We start from the raw sequence: 12012 nt of genomic DNA, 5'->3' as shown, positions 1-12012 counted from the left end.
ATGCTGAGTGGCAGAGCTTCTTGCGAAACTGGTAATGGCCATAAGTCAATATGAGCAATTTCACTGTATATTATGTCTCTCAGACCGGGCGTGAGTAACAATGACAGACGGGCATACGGCCACGGGGCGAGAACCATCCCGGAAATCGTCCGCGCTGATCAGACAGATCAAATGCATTGTGTGGCTGCAACGGAGTCCTGTAATCTGTCATAGCTGCGGGGTCGCAGCTCTTTGCAGATGTGGAGGAGCTGATTATGTCTCCTTTGTTTAGCTGCCGCTGCCCTTCTGCCTAGTTAGCATGTGTTTATTGCTAGTGAAAGGCGCAGGATGGGTAGAGGAAAAAATGAAGTGTACAGTCCTGGATCTGAGGCCTGTCAGGAGATGGATGGGTAGCTCATGGCACGCTGCCCCCGCATCAACAATCTGTAAAAGTGTACAGCAAAGTCATATGAACACACCAGCACTCAGCGCACTACATAAATAAAGCCCGACGGCAATAAGTCAGGTGCTAAAACGTGCCGGTATGTAAAACATTTCTGGCATTTCTAAATAAACGGCAATTCATCAAACAGAAAACATTGCATGTGCACTATATTGGCTCAATTATATATTTCATCTTTGGTGGTAATAAATAATGAGAGCCTACATGAAATGTGGGATAGGTTATTTCACTTTGATGGTTGTTCGAGACTTGTAATCTTGCAAGTGCATGATATATGTGCTCACTTACTTGGTCTGATTTTCAATTCCATAAAGGTTATATCAACATTTTAACTGCTTAAACATCTCATGATTTTGAATAACTAAAATGCTTAATGATTTTTACATTATATAAGAAATTTTTATTTCTTCTTTTAACAAATTCTAGAATTATTAACCTTTTGGAGTGAATGCTGATATTACCTTTATTTTTTTATTTTATTATATTTTTATGAATATTTTTTTAATAATTATATAATATAAAAATAAATTATTCTATAAAGTTAGTATTAGCAAACTTTTTGAGTGAATACTTTAGTTACCTTTGTGTGTATGTATGGTGGTGGGTTGTCTTAACCCTCACCATTTTTTAAGGCTCCACAAAGGGTTTAAGCATTTTAATCCATAGATGAGCCATAGATGTAGCTCTCCTTGTGTTTGCAGCACTTTAAAAATCAGAAACAAGTGAGAAAAAAGTGAAATAACAGGAAAATCATTCCATTCTTGCATTGAAGCGGCACTGAATGCACCTTCCTCGCTCACTGGTGAGAGAGCATGCTTGATTAATATCCTTAATGACAACCGGATCAATTAGGAACATTTGCACTTGTAAATTGCTTGTAAATGTCATGTTTTCAAGAAACAGTCCACATGAAATCATTATCTTGATGTAAAAAGATTGTAATTCACCATATATCTAGATATCCCTGCATCAGCAATTACCCCAGCATAAAAACCATTAATGATACTGTAAAAAAACAGCTTCCAGTAAAACAATTATTCCATATGCTTACAGACACTGGGGTTTATGAACATTTGCTAACTTCCCAGTTTAAAATGTCAAATTTACAATCATACCCATTGCGCTTCCTGTTCTGTAGTGCACAGTCACTGCTTGAACATAAATATTTATTTAGAAATGTCTAGCCAGATAGTATTTGATTATTAAGGTACAAAAACACCCCTTATCGTCTGCCTGGATGTCACAGGGTCTTCAGCATTATGCAAGGATGCTCGTTTTTTACTGACACATCACCATAACTGTAGAAACTATAGTGATACTACATTGTATTGAGAACCTAGTTAGTAAAAATACATCCAGTTCTGTTCAGACACAGTAAACATTGGGGAAAAAAACTCAAGATATGCTTTCTGTGTAAAGCACAGCCTTGAGAGTTATTACCTTTATTAAAAGCACTGACACATTGTCTTATATATTTCTGACTTCTCCAGCTCCACAGAGACAATTTTCTTTTCTTAAATAAACTGTCATGCTAGTCTTAATATATTGTTGCCATCCTCACAACAGGAGGAAGAAGGCTGATATAAAACATGTATATGTGAGACTGGTAATTGTATCTTTAGTGTACTTGAGTAGAACAAATGTTTCTCTCTCATGGCTGCGTTAATGTGATAAAGGGGAAATTGGCTTTTCATCAGTTTTCTTTGCACTGTAATGGTGGACAGTGAAGGGAGGCCCTGGTGTCAATAGCAGCACTGCAAACTTCGTGTCTGTGATGGTTATATTTCACATCACCACACTGGCCTCTGATTGCATTATGAAACACGTGATAATGTAACAAATTACAAATAGGAAAACCTTTTTGCTTCATTTAAATGATAAGAATCACAGTGAGGCCTAGCTATAAGCCATAAATAAAACATCTCACGTGTTTGCGGTTATGTATGTGTGAGTGTGTATGAGGTGGCGGGAGAGAGTGTGTGTTCACAGATAGAAGGGCAGGGCTCCGGCAGGTATCAGCGTTAAAAGAGGAGTATTGCTCACGCTGATACCCTCATCCAGAATGGAATATTTCTAGAGGCCCTGACAGCTCATCCAGTGCCGAAATGGAAAGGGCTTTATCATGGAATGGTTTGTCACTCACGCTGCTGCAGACGACTTGTCTTCAGGTTAAGCTTGTATCTGCCCCTGCTTTATGGTCCAAGCCCAAAGATCACAACATTGTTTTTGGTGTGAATTATGAAATCGTTGATATAAAAAGCCCCCAGTTAGATTTTTAGAAAGATTGTACACTGTTGTTTTCTTAGAACAGAATCGCAGGCTAAATTGTCTTCCTTTAACACCCGAGAAGGGTTTTAAGTATTTCATAAATCTCATGTCAGAGGGTCTGCTTCAGTTTAAAGAGGTCATATTTTATTAGCTCATTCATTTTTCCCTCAGAGGTTTCTTTTACAAACATAGCCATAATTTAGTTTTCCCTGACCATTTTTGGATTTTATTATTCTCAGACGCAGGCTGCGAATTTGCTGTTGAGTCTAATGTAAAGTGTAATAATCTGTTTCCTTCTTAGGATTTCAGTGAAAAAGTGCTAAACCCTTTCAAAACAAGCTCAAGTTCCAGTAAATGTTTAATAAAACTTTCTTTTAAATAATGAATTATTAACTTTTCCATGTTGTGATCCTTTTAAAGATCTTGTATTGTCATGTGTAAACAGAAAACAGCTAATATGTGCTCAGTGTTCACATCTACAAGGCAGATGGACAGTAGACCTTTAGAAGTTAGGTATTGGTACTATTTCTTAATGTCAGTTATTAAGCTACATCTTTGGCTCTGGGTTTTTAGGGTGTTGTGGTGTCTTACAACACTCTTAGCGATGCTATTTCCCACTGATTTGTTGTACCTTTTCCACCATTTCCAAAATATGTATTTATTTAAAGTTGCAATACTTCAGGAACAAAATATTGTTAGTTTTTACTAGGAGTTTCTACTGCTAGTTGAACCTTTGCTTAATGGCCATTGTTATATAAATAATGGCATAAATTTGTTTCACATTCTGGTAAATCCCTGTGCAGATGAAATGTTCCTTTTTCAATTTGAAAATGGAGAGGAGCTTTTAAGATGTCAGCACCTGCCGATTACTACGTTACTTAGAGCTCCACAGAACGGCCAGTTATTAATCTGCTTCACACTGGTTTGATCTCATAAGGTAGCATTCCAGACAGGTCAGACCAGTCCCACACTACAAACACGCACTTGCACACAATATAAGCTAGCCAAGTGATGCACTTAGGGCACAAGCAGTTCAAATCAGCAAACACTTATTCCCCCATTTTAAAAACATGATAAAACACATGTTGATAAATTATACACTTAAAAAGGAATTAGGCAGTAACAGCTTTATTGCACTATGTAGCCTATGATTACCATATTCACATATTTCAGTTTGTACAAATTTTGATCAAAAAATTTCAAAGATAGATCAGATTTTTTTGCAGCATCAGTGATTATGTAATTTTGTCGGCTAGCCCCATAAGTTAGCATTACACTGGTTCCCTACATAAAAAGCCAATAAGATTTTGCCATTGGCTGGATTATTTCAGAGATAAGCTCTGTGACCAACAAAAGTTTATGATTCTTACATTTTGTTCACGAAGATAATCTTTACAAATAAAAGACAAACTAATACCACCACTAACCTTCCAACAACTCATTCATTTTTTTTTAATCTACACGTTGGAATGTTTGAAAAATAATAGTTTGGAATAGTGTGAGCATAAACACAATGAGGCTAGGCTGACTTGAATGAATGGAACCATCCATCCATCCATCCATCTTCTTCCGCTTATCCGGGGCCGGGACTAGAAATTCTGTCCATAAAAATCATGAACAGAACCGGCGACAAAGGGCAGCCCTGCCAGAGTCCAACACGCACCGGGAACAAGTCTGACTTACTGCTGGCAATACGAACCAAGCTCCTGCTCCGGTCGTACAGGGATCAGATAGCCCTTAGCAAAGGGCCCCGGACCCCATACTCCCGGAGCACCCTCCACAGGCCGCCGCGAGGGACACAGTCGAATGCCTTCTCCAAATCCACAAAGCACATGTGGACTGGTTGGGCAAACTCCCATGAACCCTCCAGCACCCTGTAGAGGGTATAGAGTTGGTCCAGTGTTCCACGGCCTGGACGAAAACCACACTGTTCCTCCTGAATCCGAGGTTCTACTATCGGCCGGATTCTCCTCTCCAGTACCCTGGCATAGACTTTCCCAGGGAGGCGAGAAGTGTGATCCCCCTGTAGTTGGAACACACCCTCCGGTCCCCCTTCTTAAAAAGAGGGACCACCACCCCGGTCTGCCATCCCAGAGGCACCATCCCTGACTGCCACGCGATGCTGCAGAGGCGTGTCAGCCAAGACAGCCCCACAACATCAAGAGACTTGAGGTACTCAGGGCGGATCACATCCACCCCCGGTGCCTTGCCACCAAGGAGTTTCTTGACTACCTCGGTGACTTCAGCTTGGGTGATGGACGAGTCCACATCTCAGCCCTCAGCCTCTGCTTCCTCAATGGAAGACGTGACAGCGGGATTGAGGAGATCCTCGAAGTATTCCTTCCACCGTCCAACGACATCCCCAGTTGAGGTCAACAGCTCCCCACCTCTACTGTAAACAGCATTGGTAGGGCACTGCTTCCCTCTCCTGAGGCGCCGGACGGTTTGCCAGAATCTCTTTGAGGCCGACCGATAGTCCTTCTCCATGGCCTCACCGAACTCCTCCCAGGCCTGAGTTTTTGCCTCCACAACCACCCGGGCTGCAGTCCGCTTGGCCTGCCGGTACCTGTCAGCTGCCTCAGGAGTCCCACAAGCCAACCAGGCCCGATAGGACTCCATCTTCAGCTTGACGGCATCCCTTACTTCCAGTGTCCACCACCGGGTTCGGGGATTGCCGCCTCGACAGGCACCGGAAACCTTACGGCCACAGCTCCGAGCGGCCGCTTCGACAATGGAGGTGGAGAACATGGTCCACTCGGACTCAATATCTCCAGCCTCCCTCGGGATCCGGTCGAAGCTCTGCCGGAGGTGGGAGTTGAAGATCTCTCTGACAGGAGACTCGGCCAAACGTTCCCAGCAGACCCTCACAGTACGTTTGGGTCTGCCGAGTCTGTCCAGCTTCCTCCCCCGCCATCGGATCCAGCTCACCACCAGGTGGTGATCGGTTGACAGCTCCGCCCCTCTCTTCACCCGAGTGTCCAAGACATACGGCGGGAGGTCAGATGAAACGACCCCAAAGTCGATCATCGACCTACGGCCTAGGGTGTCCTGGTGCCACGTGTACTGATGGACACCCTTATGTTTGAACATGGTGTTCGTTATGGACAAGCTGTAACTAGCACAGAAGTCCAATAACTGAACACCGCTCGGGTTCAGATCAGGGGGGCCGTTCCTCCCAATCACGCCCCTCCAGGTGTCACTGTCGTTGTCCACGTGGGCGTTGAAGTCCCCCAGTAAAACGACGGAGTCCCCAGTCAGAGCACTTTCCAGCACCCCTCCCAGAGACTCCAAGAAGGCTGGGTACTCTGCACTGCCGTTCGGCCCGTAGGCACAAACGACAGTGAGAGACCTATCTCCGACCCGAAGGCACAGGGAAGCGACCCTCTCGTTCACCGGGGTAAACTCCAACACATGGCAGCTGAGCTGGGGGGCTATAAGCAAACCCACACCAGCCCGCCGCCTCTCACCATGGGCAACTCCAGAGTGGTGAAGAGTCCATCCTCTCTCGAGGAGTGTGGTTCCAGAGCCCAAGCTGTGCGTAGAGGTGAGCCCGACTATCGCTAGTCGGAACCTCTCAACCTTACGCACAATCTCTTCCCCGCCAGTGAGGTGACGTTCCACGTCCCTAGAGCTAGTTTCCGTGTCCAGGGATCGGGCTGTCGAGGCCCCCGCCTTCGACTGCCGCCCGATTCTCTAAGCACCGGCACCTTACAGTCCCTCCTGTAGGTGGTGAGCCCACGGGAAGGTGGCCCCACGTCACTCCTTCGGGCTGAGCCCGGCCGGACCCCGTGGGGGGAGGCCCGGCCACAAGGCGCCATACCGGGCGACGTCACGGTCCTTTGATTTGGTCTTCTCATAAGGGGTTTCTGAACCGCTCTTAGTCTGACCCGTCGCCTAGGACCTGTTTGCCTTGGGAGACCCTACCAGGGGCATATAGCCCCGGACAACATAGCTCCTAGGGTCATTCGGGTACTCAAACCTCTCCACCACGTTAAGGTGGCAGTTCAAGGAGGGGTGAATGGAACCAGAAGTTCAAAAATGCTAACTGTGTCAAATATTGTATCAAATAAATGGTGTGTATCAAATAACATATAGTGGTGGAATCAAATAACAAAAACATATCCAAAAATCATATGCGGAATACTTTAATAAACATAATTTAAACTATAGCTAAAGCAATGCAATGAGTAATCACTGAAACTTCTGTTAAGAAATGTGACCAGAAGAATGACAGTTCTTCCTTCCTCAATGAAATAGTCCAGTTTCCTGCTGGAGTGAATGAAGTTGTAACCAAATCAAGATTGTACAAGCAGATCAATTACAATCACATATTTATGGTTAATATTTCACTGCATAATGAGATGTATTATTAGTGCCTGATTAATAGTTAAAAGTATCAAATGAACTTGAATGTAAACTTTTTTTCTATTTGCTGCCTTGGACATCACAGCTAAGGAATGTTACTAGCAAAGTATTCAACTTCATTCTTTTGGTGCTATCAGCCAACCAGAATCATCATGATGTCGTAAATGTGAATGCTAATGGATGAAATTCTCCAGGAAATTTTAGGCCTTATTGCACTGTACCTAAAAATAAGTTGCTTGGTAACACATTAATCACAATGATTGATTTTGTTTGGAGTTAATTTAGTTGGTAAAAAAAAAAAAAATAAATAAATAAAACATGTTCACTTTTTTGTGTGAAACAAAAATTGCTTGATTTTATGTTTAGTAAACAGTTGGGTAAAAAACAGTATCACACTTTTGCTGTTTGTGCCAAATCACAAGCATCTTACTTGTCTGATATTGCTTAAATATTCCATGTCATAAACACTTTGTTGTATTAATTTTAACAAATTTGATGATACAAAAAGGCTTGATGATGCAGTTGAAAAACAAATACCTCCATATTATTGTCCCAAAGCAACAGTTACTAGAATGGAAGGAGGAGAAGAAATAAATGCTAGGAAAGCAACAATAGGAGCACCAGAGCGCTATCAAGAGTCTGCTGGGCTGGTAAATGGGATGAAGCACTTCAGGATTCATTTACATCACTGTGACGTTGCTTCAGATCTCAGCAGCAAGTCATTGGCTGGTTAGAGATTTCAAGAATAGCCTCTCTTCAGTCTTCAATCAGCGGCCATGAAAGAGAGAAGCTTAAGGATCCTCCAGTCTAGCGTTGCCTTCATCCTTATGGATTTTTTAGTTTATTTATTTCCATGCACCTTTTTTAAAGGAGACTGTGAAAGAACATGCAAATATGAATGTGATGAAGGGGTTGTTTTCTGAGAAAAATACCCACAATCATCAGCCATAGAAAACAGAAATATTAGGTCTGTTGTCTTGCTGCCTACATGACATCCGGGAACCTTACCAATATGGAAATACTCTTCACAACACATATAACATCCTCAACAAATTAGAATATGGTGACATGGCAATCAGCTAATCAACTCAAAACAAAGGAGAAGGAGAAGAAAAACTGGACTGTTGTCCAGTGGTCCAAAGTCCTCTTCAAGTTTTGTATTTCATTTGGAAACCAAGGTCCTGGAGTCTGGAGGAAGGGTGGAGAAGTTGCTTGAAGTCCGGTGTTGAGTTTCCACAGTCTGTGACTATTTGGGGTGCAATTTCATCTGCTGGTGTTAGTACATTGTGTTTTTTGAAAACAAAGTCACTGCACCCGTTTACCAATAAAGTTTGGAGCACTTCATGCTTCCTTCTGCTGACCAGCTTTTTGAAGAAGCTGATTTCATTTTCCAGCAGGATTTGGCACCAACCCACACTGCCAAAAGCACCAAAAGTTGGTTACATGACCATGGTGTTGGTGTACTTGACTGGCCAGCAAACTCACCAGACCTGAACCCCATAGAGAATCTATGGTGTAATGTCAAGAGGAAAATGAGAAGCAAGAAAATGTAAAAAAATAAAAATAAAAATGCAGATGAGCTTAAGGGCACCATCAAAGAAACCTGGGCTTCCATACGACCTCTGCAGTGACACGAACTGATCACCTCCATTAAATAAGGCCAACAAGTCTATATATATATATATATATATATATATATATATATATATATATGTAACGGATCTGACTCGAACCAGACAAATTAAAGAGTCAATCAAGACTGTGGATGAAACATGAGCCGAATTCCTCAGAAAGGCAAAAGGAAGTCATAAAACATTCTGTGCCACAAGTCCCAAGCAAGATAACCAACTAACTCTTTCACGGAACAGCTTTCAACATTAACACCACTAGAACAATTATTTACAATTTCAATTCGGAGAAGAGATTGTCAAATTTGGGGCAAGTAATAGAGATGCAACGCCGGACATCACATGTAAACCCATGAGAGTTATACACAATATCCTTAAACACTTCCCCCACCTAGCAGAACCAGACTGAAATTCCTAAGGGGGGCCTTTGAACCTCTGGTCTCTACAGAACATCCCTATGTAAGAGAATGGCACAGAAACTGTCTTTTCTACATATATATGGACCAAAATGAACTCAAAAAGACTTATAAATGAATATCAGTCCATCGCTTCACTCCATATTCATTTATATGTAACCCACACATTTGACTATCATGTTATAATCACTTATTGTGTATGTATTTTAATAACTATTGGATAGCTTAAGGATACATATTCATGTCTAGTATGTATGTGTTCGAACCTGTTATCTTGAAAAAGTCCTGACCTTCAGTTATTTGTCAAATGTATCATATTCTTGTTCTAGGAATCATGTCCAAAATTATACCCTTCAATAGCGGGAAAATTCGGACCACATGCTTGATAAGATAACATATGATTTATGATACCCCCGAGCCAAGACAATATCTGATTGGCCAAGACAACATTTGAGGTGTGGCCAACAGGCCAGTTTAAATACTCAGGACACTATAAAATTTGGCTTTTAGCTTTTAGCTTGCGTTAAGCTTTTGCTATTAGTCATGTCTGCTTTTAGTTTTTAGCTATGCTTCTGCTATTAGTCATGCCTGTTTTTAGCTTTTAGCTTCTAGCTTTGCTTTTAGTCATCAATGTTCTTTGAGCGCGGTTCCAGCGTGCGTTGGCCTGCACGCCTGCTGCTACTTAGCCACGATGAGAAGAAACACCACCTAGTCTAGCCAAACTTTACTTCTTTTCTTTTCCTATTGAGAGTTTCGTGTTCTGAGTTAAGTTTTGTGACGTCGAGTCTCCGATGTCTGACCTCGAGTGCCCATTCAACTTCAACCAGCCCACAAAACTCCGCGTCTTCAGCCAACGCCCAACCACGGGCGCCCAAGACGTCACTTCAGCGACTACTGAACTTCCAGCCAATCAGCGACATCGGGAAACCCCCTTTCAACGACAACAAAGGGGACTCCCTTTACACAGGAGACGCAAGTAACTTTACCTCCAGACTCTGACCTTTACTGGTGTATCTGATATAATTTTAACCTCATTGAGGAACTCAATGCGAGGGCTAATTAAGTGATTGATGGTTGTTCATGTATATGCAATTTAATGTATTGCTGTAAACTTGGGATTCCACATTTCCATTCTCTTAAACTCATCTTTCCCTAACTTTTGATCTTCCTGCAACTTGTGTGAATGTGTGAGTGCGTGCGTTTATGTGTTAGATTAGTTTATATGTCTTAGATTTATCTAATAAAGCCATATTCATATTGAAAAGAGAAGTATCTTGTGTTTTGTGCTTACAAGTTAATGCCTTAAACTGCCGATCTTGTAACTGTGCTAATTGATAGTGTTTTCACTATACTTTGGATATTAATATCCAGCGCAGATTTGATGTTAAACGGCTCGTTCAGTGAATCGCAGGGCGTCTCAGTGATCAGCCGTGAAACAGTGATTCTGTTCAAATTCCCTTTAAAATCTTAAATGATTCTCTTTGAGCTAAATTGACCTGTTTCCCTTACACACACACACACACACACACACACATATATATATGTATTAGGGGTGTAACGATACGCGTATTCGTATTGAACCGTTCGGTACGAGGCTTTCGTTTCGGTACGCGGTACGCATTATGGACCGAACGGTTCGTTGGACTAATTAATTATATTTGGAAAATAAAAAAATTGTGAAATATAATGATATGCGTTCAACAAGGTAGCCCAATAAACCAAACGACGTAACAGGCAACGCCCCTGACACCCCCGAAGAAGAAAAAAACACCAACCTATATGTTTATGTTAGGCTACTCAGTCAGGCGCTCGCTCACTCAGTAATACACGCTGAAGGCTCGTTGCAAAATGTCCAATGCGTTTAACAGACCAGAAATAGAAGATCCTCCAATAACCAACAGGTCTGGTGTTTTAGGTGCACTTTGGATTCCCTGTAAGCTATAATGGTGATGGCAAGAGAGTGGTGGATAAAAAAACAAGGATATGTTGCATCTAGGGTAGCCTACACCAGCGGGAATACAAAAAAAAATAAAAACACCAGCGGGAATACTTGAAACATGTCAACTCATTTACGCCGACATCACCTTAGCGTGTCAGTATCTGGGAAACACACGCATGAAAACTATCCCCACAGCATTTAGACAGACATTTCCAACGGATTCAAACAGGGCAAAAGACATCACCACGGCGTTTGGTAGGCTACATTTACGTTATAGCCGCGGATAAGAGACCTTACTATTTACCATTCATTCTATCATCACCATTATAGCTTACAGGGAATCCAAAGTGCACCGAAATACCAGACCTGTTGGTTATTGGAGGATCTTCTATTTCTGGTCTGTTAAACGCATTAGCCATTTTGCAACGAGCCTTCAGCGCATACTGAGTGAGCGAACGCCTTACTCTGTAGTGGAAAACGTAGGTTTTAAGAACATGCTTAATGTAATTGAGCCCCGTTACAATATTCCTTCACGAGCCCATTTCAGACAGACTGTAATTCCTGCTTTGTTCCAAAAAACATAAGCCCTATAGAGAACGTCTCAGGTTACGAATGTAACCATGGTTCCCTGAGAGGGAACGAGACACTGCGTCCTCTGAGGGGACACTATGGGGAACACCTCGTCATGACCCGTGTCTGAAGCATACTTTGAAAAACGCCAACGTGTTGGCCGGCGACAGCCTCTGACGTCACTACCAGCGTGACTATAAATACGCGCCCGTAGGACCCGTCACTTATCTTCTTCGTGAAGCTTGCGTCCGAAGCATGGCAGGGAGCTAGAGGACGCAGTGTCTCGTTCCCTCTCAGGGAACCATGGTTACATTCGTAACCTAAGACGTTCCCTTTCAAGGGAACTTCGAACTGCGTCCTCTGAGGGGACACTATGGGGAACAG

The sequence above is a fragment of the Carassius carassius genome, chromosome 32 (assembly GCF_963082965.1).
Source record: "Carassius carassius chromosome 32, fCarCar2.1, whole genome shotgun sequence".
NCBI classification, from domain to species: domain Eukaryota; kingdom Metazoa; phylum Chordata; class Actinopteri; order Cypriniformes; family Cyprinidae; genus Carassius; species Carassius carassius.
Note: the sequence above shows the minus strand (reverse complement) of the source record.